Here is a 17,294-nt window from a genome sequence, read left to right as displayed (position 1 = left end):
TTTTTCTCAGCTGGCACAATTTGATTGGCTGCTGTCCGATTCAAACTGTAATCTGTTAAATGAAGAGTTGATGCGCGGCACACTTTTTTTAATAGCATCATTTTTAATATTTGGGCTTGGGGAGGGTATCAAGTCAGGTCGAGTCAAAAGGCTCAAGTCCAAGATAAGTCACGAGTCAGTAATGTTAAAGTCAAAGTCGAGGTGCAAGTCATTATATTTGTGACTCGAGTCTAACTCGAGTCCAAGTCATGTGACTCGAGTCCACACCTCTGCCAGGCAGTGATGCAACCAATCAGGATGCTCTCGATGGTGCAGCAGTAGAACATTTTGAGGATCTGACAACCCATGCCAAATATTTTTAGTCTCCTGAGGGGGAAAAGGTTTTGTTGTGCCCTATTCACGACTGTCTTGGTGTGCTTGGATCATGTTAGTTTGTTGGTGACGTGGACACCAAGGAACTTGAAGCTCTCAACCAGCTCCACTGCAGCCCCGTCGATAACAATGGGGCGTGCTCAGTCTCTTTTTCCTGTAGTCCACAACCATCTCCTTTGTCTTGATCACGTTGAGGGAGAGGTTGTTGTTGTCCTGGCACCAAACGGCAAGGTCTCTGACTTCCTCCCTAAAGGCTGTCTCGTCGTTGTCTGTGATCAGGCCAACCACTGTTGTGTCGTCGACAAATGTAATGATGGTGTTGGAGTCGTGCCTAGCCGTGCAGTCATGTGTTAAGGATCAGCGTGGCGGATGTGTTGTTACCTACCTTTACCACCTGGGGGCGGCCCGTCAGGAAGTCCAGGATCCAGTTGCAGAGGGAGATGTTTAGTCCCAGGGTCCTTAGTTTAGTGATGAGCTTTGAGGGCACTATGGTGTTGAACTCTGAGCTGTAGTCAATGAATAGCATTCTCACATAGGTGTTCCTTTTGTCCAGGTGGGAAAGGGCAGTGTGGAGTGCAATGGTGATTGCATCCTCTGTGGATCTGTTGGGGCGGTATGCAAATTGGAGTGGGTCTAGGGTTTCTGGGATGATGATGTTGATGTCAGCCATGACCAGCCTTTCAAGGCACTTCATGGCTACAGACGTGGGTGCTATGGGTTAGTAGTCGTTTAGGCAGGTTACCTTAATGTTATTGGGCACAGGGACTATGGTGGTCTGCTTAAAACATGTTGGTATTACAGACTCGGACAGGGAGAGGTTGAAAATGTCAGTGAAGACACTTGCCAGTTGGTCAGCGCATGCTCGCAGTACACGTCCTGGTAATCCGTCTGGCCCTGCGGCCTTGGGAATGTTGACCTGTTTAAATGTCTTACTCACATCGGCTGCGGAGAGCATGATCACACAGTCTTCCGGAACAGCTGGTGCTCTCATGCATGTTTCAGCGTTATGTTCCTTGAGGCAAGCATAGAAGTAGTGTAGCACATCTGGTAGGCTTGTGTCACTGGGAAGTTCTCTGTGCTTCCCCTTGTAGTCTGTATGGTTTGCAAGCACTGCCACATCTGACGAGCGTCAGAGCCGGTGTTGTACGATTCGATCTTTGTCCTGTATTGACTCTTTGCCTGTTTGATGGTTCGTCGGAGGGCATAGCGGGATTTTTTTATCAGCTTCCGGGTTGAGTCCCGCTCCTTAAAAGCGGCAGATTTAGCATTTAGCTCAGTGAGGATGCTGCCTGTAATCCACGGCTTCTGGTTTGGGTATGTACTGTACATACGGTCACTGTGGGGACGACGTCATCGATGCACATATTGATGAAGCCAATGACTGATGTGATGTACTCCTCAATGCCATCGGAGGAATCCCGGAACATATTCCAGTCTGTGCTAGCAAAACAGTCCTGAAGCTTACAACCATTTGTTGGTACATGTGAAAAGGTTATCGCATTTGAGCCAATCGGCTGTGCTGTGACAAGGTAGGCGTGGTATACAGAAGATATCCCTATTTAACCTGTTAGGGCTAGGGGGCAGTATTGACACGGCTGGATAAAAAACATACCCGATTTAATCTGGTTACCACTCCTACCCAGTAACTAGAATATGCATATACTTATTACATATGGATAGAAAACACCCTAAAGTTTCTAAAACTGTTTGAATGGTGTCTGTGAGTATAACAGAACTCAAATGGCAGGTCAAAACCTGAGAGATTCCTTTACAGGAAGTGGCCTGTCTGACCATTTCTTGAACTTCTTTTCCATCTCTATCTTTTACTAAGGATCTCTGCTCTAACGTGACACTTCCTACGTCGTCCATAGGCGCTCAGAGCCCGGGAAAAACCTGAATGTCGTCATCCCAGCCCCAGGCTGAAACACATTATCGCCTTTCTCAAGTGGCCGATCAAGGGACTCTGGGCTTAGGCGCGTGACCCGACCGCCCCCGCCTTTGTGATTTTTTCCTCTGTTTGCCGAAAAGGAGATTCCCTGTCGGAATATTATCGCTTTTCTACGAGAAAAATGGCGTAAAAATTGATTTTAAACAGCGGTTGACATGTTTCGAAGTACAGTAATGGAATATTTAGATTTTTTTTGTCACGAATTGCGCCATGCGCGCGACCCTTCTTTACCATTTCGGATAGTGTCTGGAACGCACGAACAAAACGCCGCTATTCGGATATAACGATGGATTATTTTGGACCAAACCAACATTTGTTATTGAAGTAGCAGTCCTGGGAGTGCATTCTGACGAAGACAACAAAAGGTAATCAAACTTTTATAATAGTAAATATGATTATGGTGAGTGCTAAACTTGCCGGGTGTCTAAATAGCTAGCCCGTGATGCCTGGGCTATGTACTTAGAATATTGCAAAATGTGCTTTCACCAAAAAGCTATTTTAAAATCGGACATATCGAGTGCATAGAGGAGGTCTGTATCTATAATTCTTAAAATAATTGTTATGCTTTTTGTGAACGTTTATCGTGAGTAATTTAGTAAAATGTTAGCGAATTCCCCAGAAGTTTGCGGGGGGTATGCTAGTTCTGAACGTCACATGCTAATGTAAAAAGCTGGTTTTTGATATAAATATGAACTTGATTGAACAAAACATGCATGTATTGTATAACATAATGTCCTAGGGTTGTCATCTGATGAAGATCATCAAAGGTGAGTGCTGCATTTAGCTGTCTTCTGGGCTTTTGTGACATTATATGCTAGCTTGAAAAATGGGTGTCTGATTATTTCTGGCTTGGTACTCTGCTGACATAATCTAATGTTTTGCTTTCGTTGTAAAGCCTTTTTGAAATCGGACAGTGTGGTTAGATTAACGAGAGTCTTGTCTTTAAATAGCTGTAAAATAGTAATATGTTTGAGAAATTGAAGTAATAGGATTTTTAAGGTTTTGAAAATCGCGCCACAGGCTTCAAGTGGCTGTTATGTAGGTGGGACGAATTCGTCCCGCCTAGCCCATAGAGGTTAATAAAAGACCAAGACCATATTATGGCAAGAACAGCTCAAATAAGCAAAGAGAAACGACAGTCCATCATTACTATAAGACATGAAGGTCAGTCATTCCGGAAAATGTCAAGAACTTTGAAAGTACAGTCACAAAAACCATCAAGCGCTATGATGAAACTGGCTCTCATGAAGACCGACACAGTAAAGGATGACCCAGAGTTACCTCTGCTGGAGAGGACAAGTTCATTAGAGAGTTACCAGCACCTCAGATTGCAGCCCACATAAATGTAACAGACACATCAACATCAACTGTTCAGAGGAGACTGCATGAAGCAGGCCTTCAGGGTCAAATTGCTGACAAGAAGCCACTACTAAAGGACACCAATACGAAGAAGAGATTTTATTGGACCAAAAAACACGAGCAATTAACATTAGACCAGTGGAAATCAGTCCTTTGGTTTGATGAGTCCAAATTTCAGATTTTTAGTTCCAACCGCTGTGTCTTTGTGAGACGCAGAGTAGGTGAACGGGTGATCTCCGTATGTGTGGTTCCCACCGTGAAGCATGGAGGAGAAGGTGTGATGGTGTGGGGGTGCTTTACTAGTGACACTGTCAAAATCAAATCAAAGTGTATTTGTCACGTGCTACGAATACAACAGGTGAAATGCTTTCAGGCTCTAACCAATAGTGCAAAAAAGGTATTAGGTAAACAACAGATAAGTAAGGAAATAAAAACAACAGTAAAAAGACAGTGAAAAATAACAGTAGCGAGGCTATATGCAGTATCTGTAGAGACCTGAAAATAGCTGTGCAGTAACACTCCCCATCCAACCTGACAGAGCTTGAGAGCATCTGCAGAGAAGAATGGTAGAAACTACCCAAATACAGGGGTGCCAAGCTTGTGGGCGTCATATCCAAGAACACTCAATGCTGTAATCGCTGCCAAAGGCGCTTCAACAAAGTACATAGTAAAGGGTCTGAATACTTGTGTAAATGTGAAGTCAATGGGTCTGAAAATATATACAGTGCCTTTGGTAAGTTAACTGCTATTGTTGATGTCATTATCTTACTTCGTTTTAGCAACAGGGTCCTTGTCATTCATGCAACAAAAAAAACTTGAATCTGTTTTTTCGTCACTCCTGTATTCCAATGGCACATTGTGTTAGCTAATCCAAGTTTATTATTTTAAAAGGCTAATTGATCATTAGAAAACTATTTTGCAATTATGTTAGCACAGCTGAAACCCATTTGTCCTGATTAAAGAAGCAATAAAACTGGCCTTCAATAGTATAGTTGAGTATCTGGCGCATCAGCATTTGTGGGTTCGATTACAGGCTCATAATGTCTAGAAACAAATAATTTTCTTCTGAAACTTGTCAGTCTATTCTTGTTCTGAGAATTGAAGGCTATTCCATGCGAGAAATTGCCAAGAAAGTGAAGATCTTGTACAACGCTGTGTATTACTCCCTTCACAGAACAGTGTAAACTGGCTCTAACCAGAATAGAAAGAGGAGTGGGAGACCCAGGGTAAACACTGAGCAAGAGGACAAGTACATTAGTGTGTCTAGTTTGAGAAACAGACGTCTCACAAGTCCTCAACTGGCAGCTTCATTAAATAGTACCCGCAAAACACCAGTCTCCACGTCAACAGTGAAGAGGCGATTTTGAGATGCTGGCCTTCTAGGTTGCTGGGCCTCTGTAAGCCTACGTAGATATTACATAAAAAAATATGCCGTTTCCAGCTACAATAGTCATTTACAACATTAACAATGTCTACACTGTACTTCTGATGAATTTGATGTTATTTTAATGGACAAAACAAGGACATTTCTAAGTGACCCCAAACTTTTGAAAGGTAGTGTATGTGTGCCACTCTGCCAGCCAATGTGTGTGTCCAGATTGTTTGCTTCTCTGCAACCTCTACACTCTGTAATGTCCTGCCCACTAGACATTGTGCATGTCTGCCTGGGTTGGTGTTGCAGATTTTTGATCTACAAACAAGCCACCTTGTTTTATGGATTATAAATTAACTAATTATCTATAATGCTCATTAGCTCCAGGTCCTAATTAGCAAAAATGTATATTGGTTCTGATAAAGACATTGGCAGTGACAAATTGGCAATTTACCTTCTTTGGCAATCTAGAGTGGGAGAGAGGGACAGAGAGATGAGAGAGAGAGAAATAGAGAGAGGGTGGAGAGAGTGGGACAGAGAGAGAGAGAGATGGGGAGAGTTGGAAGAGATACACACATGACTCTGACAGCTGGGCTGATTGATCAGATTCAATTCAGGTTCTAAAACTCTCTCACACACATACAGACAAACACACTCATGCATGCACATAACAATTACCAAAAAAGCCGGAGTCTACAGTTAAACAGCACAAAGCAGTGGCATGATATGGTCTTCTATGGGTCAAGCTACGCCTACATCACTAGAGGTGTACAGGGTATGAATGGGCAGTGTGTGTGTATGCGTGTGTGTGTTTGTTTGTGTGTGCTCAGTGTTTTCTCTAAGCTCCGGACGTCGGCTAAACACCGGTAACAGAGTAATTTTCGTCCAGCTACTTTTTCCACTTCATAAATTAACTAGGCTTCTTTTCATTTCAAAGTCTGTCCCACCTCTTATTTATGTGAGTCGAAATCAACATAACTACTGTTTTGTGACTCATTCACTTATTTTCATTTGTGTGTTTCACATAGCCAGCCACAGAGTCAGAGTGCATAGGCTATTTACTGCGCTTTGACTGACAACCAAACAGCAAGTGCTGATTACTTTATAAAAGGTGTCAAACAGATCCAATAAAATCAATCTCCTATATCCTGTTACCATTTATAAATCAGACAATGTAGTTATATGTCCATGAAATCGCATCAGAACAAGTAAACCAAAGCCCGTGTTGAGAATTTCCAGTAAATGCTAAAGTGACTCATCGGTGTAGCCTAGTGATAGGTTGTTTGTGAACAAAAGGTTGTTTGTGAACAAAATGTATATTTTTTAACGGATCTTTTAGGTAAACGTGGCTCCCTAATGTGCATACTGGTAGGCTAGTGCTGCTTTTTGGCGATTATCTGCTGTGGCAGACCAGGGGGTTTGGTCAAGACGTTTACCCAGATCGGACAGAGAAGGATTAACTCAATTTCAAGAGTTTATTTAAATAATAGATCAAAAAGAAAAGGATAGGTCTCCCCCATGAGACCCTCTCCGGGATACCGTCTTCGGGGTTCCGGGTCTGGCTGTATCCTGTCGGGCACAAAACTGAACTCCCTCTTGTTACCTCTGCAACCGTCAACAATAACACGGGAGTCCTTTCTTCAACCACCCTCTCTGTGTGCTGCCCTTCTGGCAGCTTTATGGGCCTCGCACAGCTGGTGAGCAATCCGCCCTTGATTACTCACCAGCTCCCAATCAGCCCCAATTAGTCCTGGCTGGAGAGCCCATCGAGACCTGGCACGTCCAGCAGATGAAGCCATCGCCTCGTGACGTATACTCCATCTGTTACTAGGCCTTGACGAGTCTCACCCTGGTGGCTGACTTGCTGTACGTCCGTCCCCCCAGCTCTGTCGGGGAGGGGACTGTCATCAGTGCAACGTAGGTCTCCCGAGTCAATAGGGCATCCGCGTTTCCATGCTTCGCCCCTGACCTGTGCACAACAGAAAAAGAGAAGCGTTGAAGGGACAAGAACCACCTGGTGACCCGATCGTTCGTGTCCTTTCCCCTGGCTATCCAGACCAGGGGAGCATGATACGTGACCAGGGTGAAGTGGGTACCTTGCAGGTAATACTTGAGAGTGTCTAGCGCCCACTTCACCGCTGGACACTCTCTCAACGATAGAGTTTTTCTTTTCCCTGTACATGATGGAGTGCTCCTCCCCCTCGTGGACCTGGGACAGAACGGCCCCTAGTCCCGTATCACATGCGTCCGTCTTGACCGCCATCGGCACCTGGAAATCGGGCGTTACGAGAATCGAATGGGAGCACAGCACTTCCTTCAGACTGTTGAACGCCGCTTCTGTCTTGTCCGTCCATTTCACTGTTTTCAGGAGGCGGGCCCTGATTAGATCGGTGAGGGGGGACGCTATAGCTGCAAAGTTGGGGATAAACCCGCTATAGTATCCTGCCAGTCCCAGGAAGGACTTGACCTGTGTCTTGGTGCGTGGAACGGGCCAGTCACTCCGCGTGAACCTTCCTCTCCTGGGGCTTGTCGCTCCCCCTTCCGATCAAATACCCCAGGTACTCCACCTCCTCGAACGCTAGCTTGCATTTCTTGGGGTTTGCGGTCAACCCGGCTTGTCTGAGCGAGTCCAGTACCGCCTGGAGGCGCATCGTGCTCTTCCCAACCTTGCCTGCGGATGATGATATCCAGATATGCCGCTGCGTACTGCTGGTGGGGTCAAAGCACTCTGTTCATCAGCCATTGGAATGTGGGCGGGGCTCCGTGGAGACCGAACGGGAGCACCCGGTACGATACAACCCGTCTGGTGTGGAAAACGCCGTCTTCTCCCGGGAGGAGGCTGCCAACAGTACCTGCCAATAGCCTTTGGTCATGTCAAGGGTGCTGATGTACCGGGCCTTTCCCAATCAGTCGATGAGCTCGTCCACCCTCGGCATGGGATATGCGTCGAACAAGCTGATGTCGTTCACCCCCCGGAAATCGTTACAAAAGCAGAGGCTACCGCCCAGTTTGGGCACCAACACGATGGGGCTGTACCATGCGCTGTGGGACTCTTCCACGACCCCCATCCTCAGCATAGCCTCCACTTCCTGTTTCACGGCCTCCCTTCAGGCCTTCGGAATCCAATATGGCCTCTTTCGTACCGTTTCCCCGGGCCGGGTACGGATGTGGTGTTCAATGAGGGTCGTGCGGCCCGGCTTCTCGGAGAAGACTGCCCTGTTCTGATCGACGAGCTCCCTGAGTTCTTGCTTCTGGGCCGGGTCGAGATCCTCATTGCTCGGGACCTCCACTGGTACCGTTGGCTTCCTGGGTCCCAACCATAACACCGCCAAGGCTGTCCTGTCGTGCCACTTCTTCAACAGGTTCACGTGGTAAATCTGTTGGGGTTTCTGTCTCCCCGGTTGCCATACGTGGTAATCGACAGACCCCAGCTTCTCGATCACCTCGTATGGTCCATGCCATGTTGCTAGGAACTTACTTTCAGCCGTGGGGATCAATACCAACACCCTGTCTCCCACCTGGAATTCTCAGGGCTGGGCTCCCCGATTGTAGACTTGGGCTTGGGCGCGTTGGCTTGGGCGCCTTCTCCATATGTTCCCTCACGACTGGCCATATGGCTGTCATCCGCTCCCGCATCGTCTCCACGTGCTCTACCACGCTGCGTAAGGGGGTCGGTTGGGCTTCCCACACCTCCTTGGCGAGGTCCAGTAGGTCAAATGGCCTCCTCCCGTAGAGGAGTTCGAACGGGGCAAACCCAGTGGAGGATTGGGGTACTTCTTGGATTGAGAACATTAGATGGGGTAGTAGCTGGTCCCAGTTCTTCCCGTCCTGCTCGATGACCTTCCGCAGCATCTGTTTGAGCGTTTTGTTAAAGTGCTCGACGAGCCCATCCGTCTGCTGGTGAAAAATGGAGTTCCGGATCTGCTTGATCTGCAGGAGGGCACACAAATCTTTCATGAGACGGGACATAAACTCTGTACGTTGGTCTGTCAGGATCTCGTTCAGGATGCCCACCCAGCTAAAGAGGTGGAACAGCTCCCGGGCGATTCCCTTGGATACCGCCACCCGTAGGGGAATGGCCTCGGGATACCGGGTGGCATAGTTTAATATTACCAAGATGTACCTGTGTCCTCGTGCAGTCTTTACCAGGGGTCCAACTATGTCCATGGCGATGCGTTCAAAGGGCACCCCGATGATCGGCAGGGGGACCAGAGGGTTTGGGAAGTGTGCTTTCGGGGCAGTGAGTTCCGGGCAGCTGCGATAGTAGTCTTCCATGGCACTCCTCATCCCAGACGGCGATCCGTTCCCGGGTCTTCTCCATTCCCAGATGCGCCCCCAACAGGTGAGTGTGGGCCAGCTGAAGAACGGTTCCTTCGTACCGTCGGGGCAGCAACACTACCTCTCAAAGTCCCCCCTGTTGGCACGACACCTGATACAAAAGGTTATTCTTAATTTGGAAATGGGGTATCGCCAGTCACTCACCCCCGGAAGTAGCTGTCCATCCACCTCTATCAGTTGGGTGGCGGCAGCTTTCAAATTTGGATCCTCCCACTGGGCCGTCCCGAATTGTCCCCTCAGTTGGACCCCAGCGGGGGTCTCGACTGGCCCCTCGAAATCGAGGAGGGGTTGCCTGGACTCCTCCAGGGTTTCCCCAGGGGGTTCGGGTTCCGGCACCCCCTCTGACTCCGACTCCGGAGCCGTAGACACCTGCTGGTTAACTGGTTGCTTCTGGGCCGCACAGGCTATTGGTCGTCCCCGCTCTCTTCTTCGGCCGGCTCGTACCTTCTTCCTCAACTCGTGCCCCCATAAGGCCGCGAACAGCGGACAATCCCGTCCTACTAGGAGAGGTCCTAGCAACTCTGGCACTGCACCCGCCGTCATCTGGCAGCTCCCTTGTGGCATCACGATGTTGGTCCATACGCTGGGATACTGCTTTGTATAACCGTGAACACAGGAAATTGAAATCTCCCTACCCCTTTCGGTCTCCTGGTTCAGCAGGCTCGTGGTTACGAGCGTAACCATACTTCCGGAGTCCAATAGCGCTTCTGTGTCGTGTCCGTCCACCTTCACCAGGACAATGGGTGCAGTTGATTCGGGGTGCGCCCAACAGGATGTAACATAGTTCACGGCGTGACCCACCTCACTGATGGCATCGAGCTGATGGCATCGACTCCTCTCAAGCCGGGCAATTCCAGGCAATGTGCCCCCGGGTGCCACATTAAAAACACCTCCTTTGGTCTCTCTCCACCTACCTGGGGTCGTCGGGGACGGGTCAGCCCTACCCCAGCCGTTTCTCCACGGGTTTGCGGTCCTTTAGCCCTGCCGACTATCGGTTCGGGGTACACCGCGGTGGGGCTGTCCTTCCATCCCCTCGGACGGGTCGCCGATTCGTCCTGGCTCCCACTCAGCAGGGCCTGCGCGTTATGATGCGTCTCCACTGCTTCCAGGAGGCCCTCCAAGGTCTGGGACGCGCATAGACTCGCTGCCCTCTTCATGTCGTAGGGTAGCGCCCGTAAGAAGCGATCCACGACCACTTTGTCGAGGATGGAGAGGGTGGATACGTTGGTTAGGAGCCATGCCCTGGTGACGAATCAGTAGGTCGCTCATCTGTGCTCGGGGGGACGCGTCGGCTACGAACCTCCAGTCGTGGAACCGTTGAGCCCGATGGGCCAGGCTGTACCCGTAGCGGCTGAGTATCTCCCGTTTGAGTCCGTTGTAATTAGCTGCCTGTTCGTCGTTCAGGTCCCAATATGCCTTTTGGGCATTCCCCGAGAGGAACGGGGCCAACAGACTGGCCTACTTCGGCCTTGGCCATCCTTCCCGTAGAGCTGTCCGTTCAAACGTACAGAGGTATGTTTCGATGTCATCGTCTTCTGTTAGTTTGAGTAAAAACTTGTTGGGATGTGATTCAGGAGACGCTCCTCCTTGCAGCTTCCTGATTTCCTCAACGAGGCGAATGTTTTGTAATCGCTGTTCCTCCAGCGTTTGTTCCTGAACCGCCTGTTGTGCTTGTTGGGCCCGAACGAACTGAGCTACCAACTCGTCCATGCTGATGCTGCGTAAACGTCAACCCTGATCTGACCACGTTATCAGATGGCCGCATTCTCCACCACTTGTGGCAGACCACGGGTTTTGGTCAAGACGTTTACCCAGATCAGACACGGACAGAGAAGGATTAGCTCAGTTTCAAGAGTGTTTATTTAAATAATAGATCAAAAAGAAAAGGATAGGTCTCCCCCATGAGACACTCTCCGGGATACCGTCTTCGGGGTTCCGGGTCTGGCTGTATCCTGTCGGGCACAAAACTGAACTCCCTCTTGTTACCTCTGCAACTGTCAACAATAACACGGGAGTCCTTTCTTCAACCACCCTCTCGAGACCTGGCACGTCCAGCAGATGGAGCCATCGCCTCGTGATGTATACTCCATCTGTTACCAGGCCTCGAAGAGTCTCCCCCTGGTGGCTGACCTGCTGTACGACACACTGCAGTTAAATTATGAAAACATTAAATTAAAATGGTGAATCCTCACTGCAGGAACAATAGGTAGTGCTCCTAAATATGACAACAAAAAAACAGATTGAAGGATACAAAATCTAATGATACTTACATGGTGTTATTAAAAATAAGCCTTTTGATATAGGCCTACTAATTTGATTTAAAGTGTCGACAATGGAGTACTCAATTGCTGCTTTCTGTGTAGCAAAGCCCATGTTTAACAGCTGCTTTATTCTTCAATCATGCCTGTAGGACTATTGCAGATAGCTGAAAGGGGAGGTAAAATGCCTAATAAAAGGAAGCTTGAAGCTAGTGGAAGCCAGCAGACTACTACAGGATTTTTCAAGAAGAAATCTGTGGGTCAGTTGCTAAACAATTATTTTTAGAATAAATGAAATACTGCAATTCACAAAGATAGTTGCAAACATTTGTTGAAATTCCTTCAGTAATTTGTGCAATATCGTAAGACATTTTATTTATAGAGAATGTGATTTAAAGAAGTAGTTCACTATTTTACAACTTGATGTTAGAAACTGTAATCCATGTTTCAGTTTTCTTTAAAGAGTGACTGCCCCTCTAAAGCAACTTCGCGTTCATCGATATGAGTCAGAAACATTTACTGTATTCTAGTGTCAAAATTGACTACAAAGTGTAAATAGGATAATTTTGTTCATAAAATTGTATGAACAAAATGTATTAGTCACTTGCAGAGGGTCGCAGATGTAATTGCAGGGAACAGTGAATGCTCATGCTCCGAGCTCCAAAATGTCACGTCTTTCGTAGGTATTGGACCAAGGCGCAGCGGGTTGAGTGCTCATATTTACTTTATTGAACACAAAAACGTACGAACGAACAGGATGCAGGCTAAACACAAAGCTATGCAACTACAACTACCCACAATACCCCATACAAAACAACCCCTATACATAGGACCTTCAATCAGAGGCAACAAGCAACAGCTGCCTCCAATTGAAGGTCAAATCAATAAACTGAACATAGACGTAAACAACCTAGAACTAACATAGAATACACTAACCTAGAACCTAAACCTAAAACCCCGGTACACTCTAAACCAACACCCCTCTACAAAACACATAGCCCAAAAAACCTGAAACACTCTTAACAAATACCCCTTCTACATAAACACATAATATAACAAACCCCTAAACACTCTAAACAAATACCCCCTGCCACGTCCTGACCAAACTACAACAACAAATAAGCCCTTTACTGGTCAGGACGTGACACAAAAAAGCAGGTCAAAGAAGTTAAACAGAGTTAAACAATAATTTAAAAAAAATATAGTAATAATACTAAGTCAAATAATAGAATACAAAAAAATCACAAGACGAAAAAAAAAAAATTTGTATATAGAATAGGATGTTAGTTACAGAGAAAATGAGTCTTCCTCATGTTAAACAGAAATGGAAAAATAAGAGTATTATTATTGTCAAGGATCAAAGGTCAAAGAGCAGTTATAATTTATTTAACATTTTGAAAGATTAAATATCTTTAGATGTACAGTCAGGTCCAATTTGACTGGCACCCTTGATAAAGATGAGCAAAAAAGAAAGACTTTATGAAATCAATTCCAGAGACAGATGGCCATTGCAAAATGTTAATTTTGTTTCAATGGGGTTCATGTCCGGAGACTGAGATGGCCATTGCAAAATGCATATTTTATGTGTGCTTGTGGTTATTGTCCTGGTACTAGGTAAAGTTCATGATTCCGTTGACCCTAACAAGGGCCCAGTGGAAGCAAAAAAGACTCAAAACATCAAATATCCACCACCATATTTTACAGTAGGTATAAGGCAGTGGAAGCTCTTCAGAGGAGGAAGGGGAGGACCATCCTCCTCAGTGAATTTCATAAAAATAAAAACTGTAAAACACTGACAAAGTTTGATTTTTTAGATAAAACTATACTGAATATATTCACGTCGCCAAATAATTTATTAAAACACACTGTTTTGCAATGGTCTACAGTAGCCTCAACAGCACTCTGTAGGGTAGCACCATCGTGTAGCCGGAGGACAGCTAGCTTCCGTCCTCCTCTTGGTACATTGACTTCAATACAAAACATAGGAGGCTCTTGGTTCTCACCCATAACATAGACTTACACAGTAATTATGATAACTTCCAGGACGTCCTTCAACCGATCAGAGCTCTTGCAGCATGAACTGACATGTTGTCCACCCAATCAAAGGATCAGATAATTAATCTAGTACTGAAAGCATAAGCTAAAGCTAGCTAGCACTGCAGTGCATAACGTGTGGTGAGGAGTTGACTCAAAGAAAGAGAAAGACAATAGTGAACAGTTTTCAACAAATGAATGTCTTCACAAATTATTAGGAAGAAGCGAGAGAGAGAGAGAGATTGTAATTTTCTTTTCAGTTTCACTTACTTAGCTAGCAAATGCAGCTGGCTAGTTTAGTTACTCAAACACCTGGCTCAAACAGAGGGATGCTATGTTAGCTAGCTGGCTATGACCATCCAACACAACACTGGAACTCTTCCAAGTCAAGGTAAGCTTTTGGTTTTATTAATTTATTGCCAACGGGACCTGCCGGTGTAACTGCTAACTGACTATACACTGTAATGTTACTGCATGATTGTAGCGGGTTTACTAACACATTAGTTCTATTAGCTATGTTGACTAGGACGTTACTTTAGCTAATATGGGGACAACGCAATGTAGTCTGTGTGTAGCAGTTATGACATGGTTTGGCTTGGAAAGGTTTTTCCGCCTGGTCACATTCAGCTGATGTGTTGTTCATTGAAGTCCACAAACAAAGGGAAAAGGTGAGAGGAGGAGAGTGCATAGAGGTGAGAAGGAATACAATGAATGTGTAATTAAAGTAAACTGTGTTTATGCGTGTTAACTTACATTTAGACGTTCCGCTAGCGGAACACCTGCTCCAATATCCAATGATAGGCGTGGCGCGAATGACTAATTCCTCAAAAATACAAAAACTTCAATATTTCAAACATATGACTATTTCACAGCATTTTAAAGACAAGACTCTCGTTAATCTAACCACACTGTCCGATTTCAAAAAGGCTTTACAGCGAAAGAAAAACATTAGATTATGTCAGCAGAGTACCCAGCCAGAAATAATCAGACACCCATTTTTCAAGCTAGCATATAATGTCACAAAAACCCAGAAGACAGCTAAATGCAGCACTAACCTTTGATGATCTTCATCAGATGACACACCTAGGACATTATGTTATACAATACATGCATGTTTTGTTAAATCAAGTTCATATTTATATCAAAAAACAGCTTTTTACATTAGCATGTGATGTTCAGAACTAGCATACCCCCCGCAAACTTCCGGGGAATTTACTAACAATTTACTAAATTACTCACGATAAACGTTCACAAAAAGCATAACAATTATTTTAAGAATTATAGATACAGAACTCCTCTATGCACTCGATATGTCCGATTTTAAAATAGCTTTTTGGTGAAAGCACATTTTGCAATATTCTAAGTACATAGCCCAGCCATCACGGGCTAGCTATTTAGACACCCGGCAAGTTTAGCCTTCACCAAAATCAGATTTACTATAAAAAAATGTTATTACCTTTGTTGTCTTCGTCAGAATGCACTCCCAGGACTGCTACTTCAATAACAAATGTTGGTTTGGTCCCAAATAATCCATCGTTATATCCGAATAGCGGTGTTTTGTTCGTGCGTTCCAGAAACTATCCGAAATGGTAAATCAGGGTCGTGCGCATGGCGCAATTCGTGACAAAACATTTCTAAATATTCCATTACCGTACTTCGAAGCATGTCAACCGCTGTTTAAAATCAATTTTTATGCAATTTATCTCGTAAAAAAGCGATAATATTCCGACCGGGAATCTCCTTTTCGGCAAACAGAGGAAAAATCACAAAGACGGGGGCGGCCAGGGCACACGCCTAAGCCCACAGTCCCTTGATCGGCCACTTGACAAAGGCGATAATGTGTTTCAGCCTGGGGCTGGGATGACGACATTCAGGTTTTTCCCGGGCTCTGAGCGCTCATGGAAGACGTAGGAAGTGTCACGTTAGAGCAGAGATCCTTTGTAAAAGATAGAGATGGCAAAGAAGTTCAAGAAATGGTCAGACAGGCCACTTCCTGTAAAGGAATCTCAGGTTTTGACCTGCCATTTGAGTTCTGTTATACTCACAGACACCATTCAAACAGTTTTAGAAACTTTGGAGTGTTTTCTATCCAAAGCCAATAATTATATGCATATTCTAGTTACTGGGCAGGAGTAGTAACCAGATTAAATCGGGTACGTTTTTTATCCAGCCGTGAAAATACTGCCCCCTAGCCATAACAGGTTAAGGGGTGTATTCATTCAGACGATTCTGTTGAAACAATGTCTTAAACGGAAGCAATGAAACAGGAATAAAAATACCAGTATTTGTCCAATAGAAACTCTTGTCTGCAACTGTTGGACTAATGTTAACACCTTAGATAAGCTAGATGCAGGCAAGAGAATGCGAGGTGGTATTGAATGTCTCACTATCTGTCCATGTGTTACTGTCAGTTATCACATTTTTCTCTCAAACCTGTGTGCACCAACATTGTAAACTTTCATTCATAGGCTAGGTAGCAACCTCATGATGGGTATAGGGAAAATTTGAGAATCATGTAGTACCCTAAACCTATCGATGTTACATTGAGCTGGGTGAATGGAATATGAATGACAATCATCGAACATGCTGTAATAGAAATATGGCCATGCTCACAACCGGCCGTGATTGGGAGTCCCATAGGTCGGCGCACAATTGGCACAGCGTCGTCCGGATTTGGTCGGTGTAGACCTTCATTGTAAATAAGAATTTGTTCTTAACTGACATGCCTAGTTAAATAAAGGTTAAAAATGTTTAGACAAATATGGAGAACCACAAACAATTTCTGTATTGTTTCAGTGGTTCTCCATATTTGTCTAAACATTTTGTCATTTGGTTTCTAAAGCTGCAGTTTAATTAAGCCGGTTGTGAGCATGGCCATATTTCCGCATATTACATTGCGGAAAATTAGAAACAGCACGTCAGAAATCAGCTCAATGTAATTGAAGAATCCATAGAATCTAACCACTTCTGGGCAAATTGAAACACACTAAACAAACAAACAACATGAAGAGGTATCTATCAAAAAGATGTATTGATAAAACCACTTCTCCAATCCTTTTGGCTCTATAACAAAAAACAAACAGCAAAAACATGTACATGACTAGAATCAACTGTGTAGGGTGCTGTCTTTCAGATGGGACGTTAAATGGGTGTCCTGACTCTCTGTGGTCACTAAAGATCCCATGGCACTTATCGTAAGAGTAGGGGCGTTAACCCCGGTGTCCTGGCTAAATTCCCAAGCTGTCCCTCATACCATCACAGTCACCTAATCATCCCCAACTTACAATTGGCTCATTCATCCCCCTCCTCTGCCCTGTAACTATTCCCCAGGTTGTTGCTGTGATTGAGAATGTGTTCTCAGTCAACTTACCTGGTAAAATAACAATAAAATAAAATTGTAAAAAATATTAAAGACTACCAGAACCTACTGTATTCTCCAATTACATTGAATGAACTTCAGGACAAATTACACATCCTCCAAACCAAGAAAGCCTGTGGTGTTGATGGTATCCTAAATGAAATGATAAAATATACAGACCACAAATTCCAATTGGCTATACTTAAACTCTTTAACATCATCCTCAACTCTGGCATCTTCCCCAATATTTGGAAC

General features: G+C 45.2%; 1 protein-coding gene across 3 annotated transcripts in view; it reads right to left on the bottom strand.

The window, feature by feature from the left end:
- LOC106579432 (cadherin-23) overlaps window positions 1–17,294 on the bottom strand; it is a 706,260-nt gene that overhangs the window by 582,554 nt on the left and 106,412 nt on the right. The window lies entirely within an intron of this gene.

This window comes from Salmo salar, chromosome ssa19, assembly GCF_905237065.1.
Source record: "Salmo salar chromosome ssa19, Ssal_v3.1, whole genome shotgun sequence".
NCBI lineage: Eukaryota > Metazoa > Chordata > Actinopteri > Salmoniformes > Salmonidae > Salmo > Salmo salar.
The sequence above is the reverse complement of the archived record's forward strand: the minus strand, read 5'-3'. Positions and strand labels throughout refer to the sequence as shown.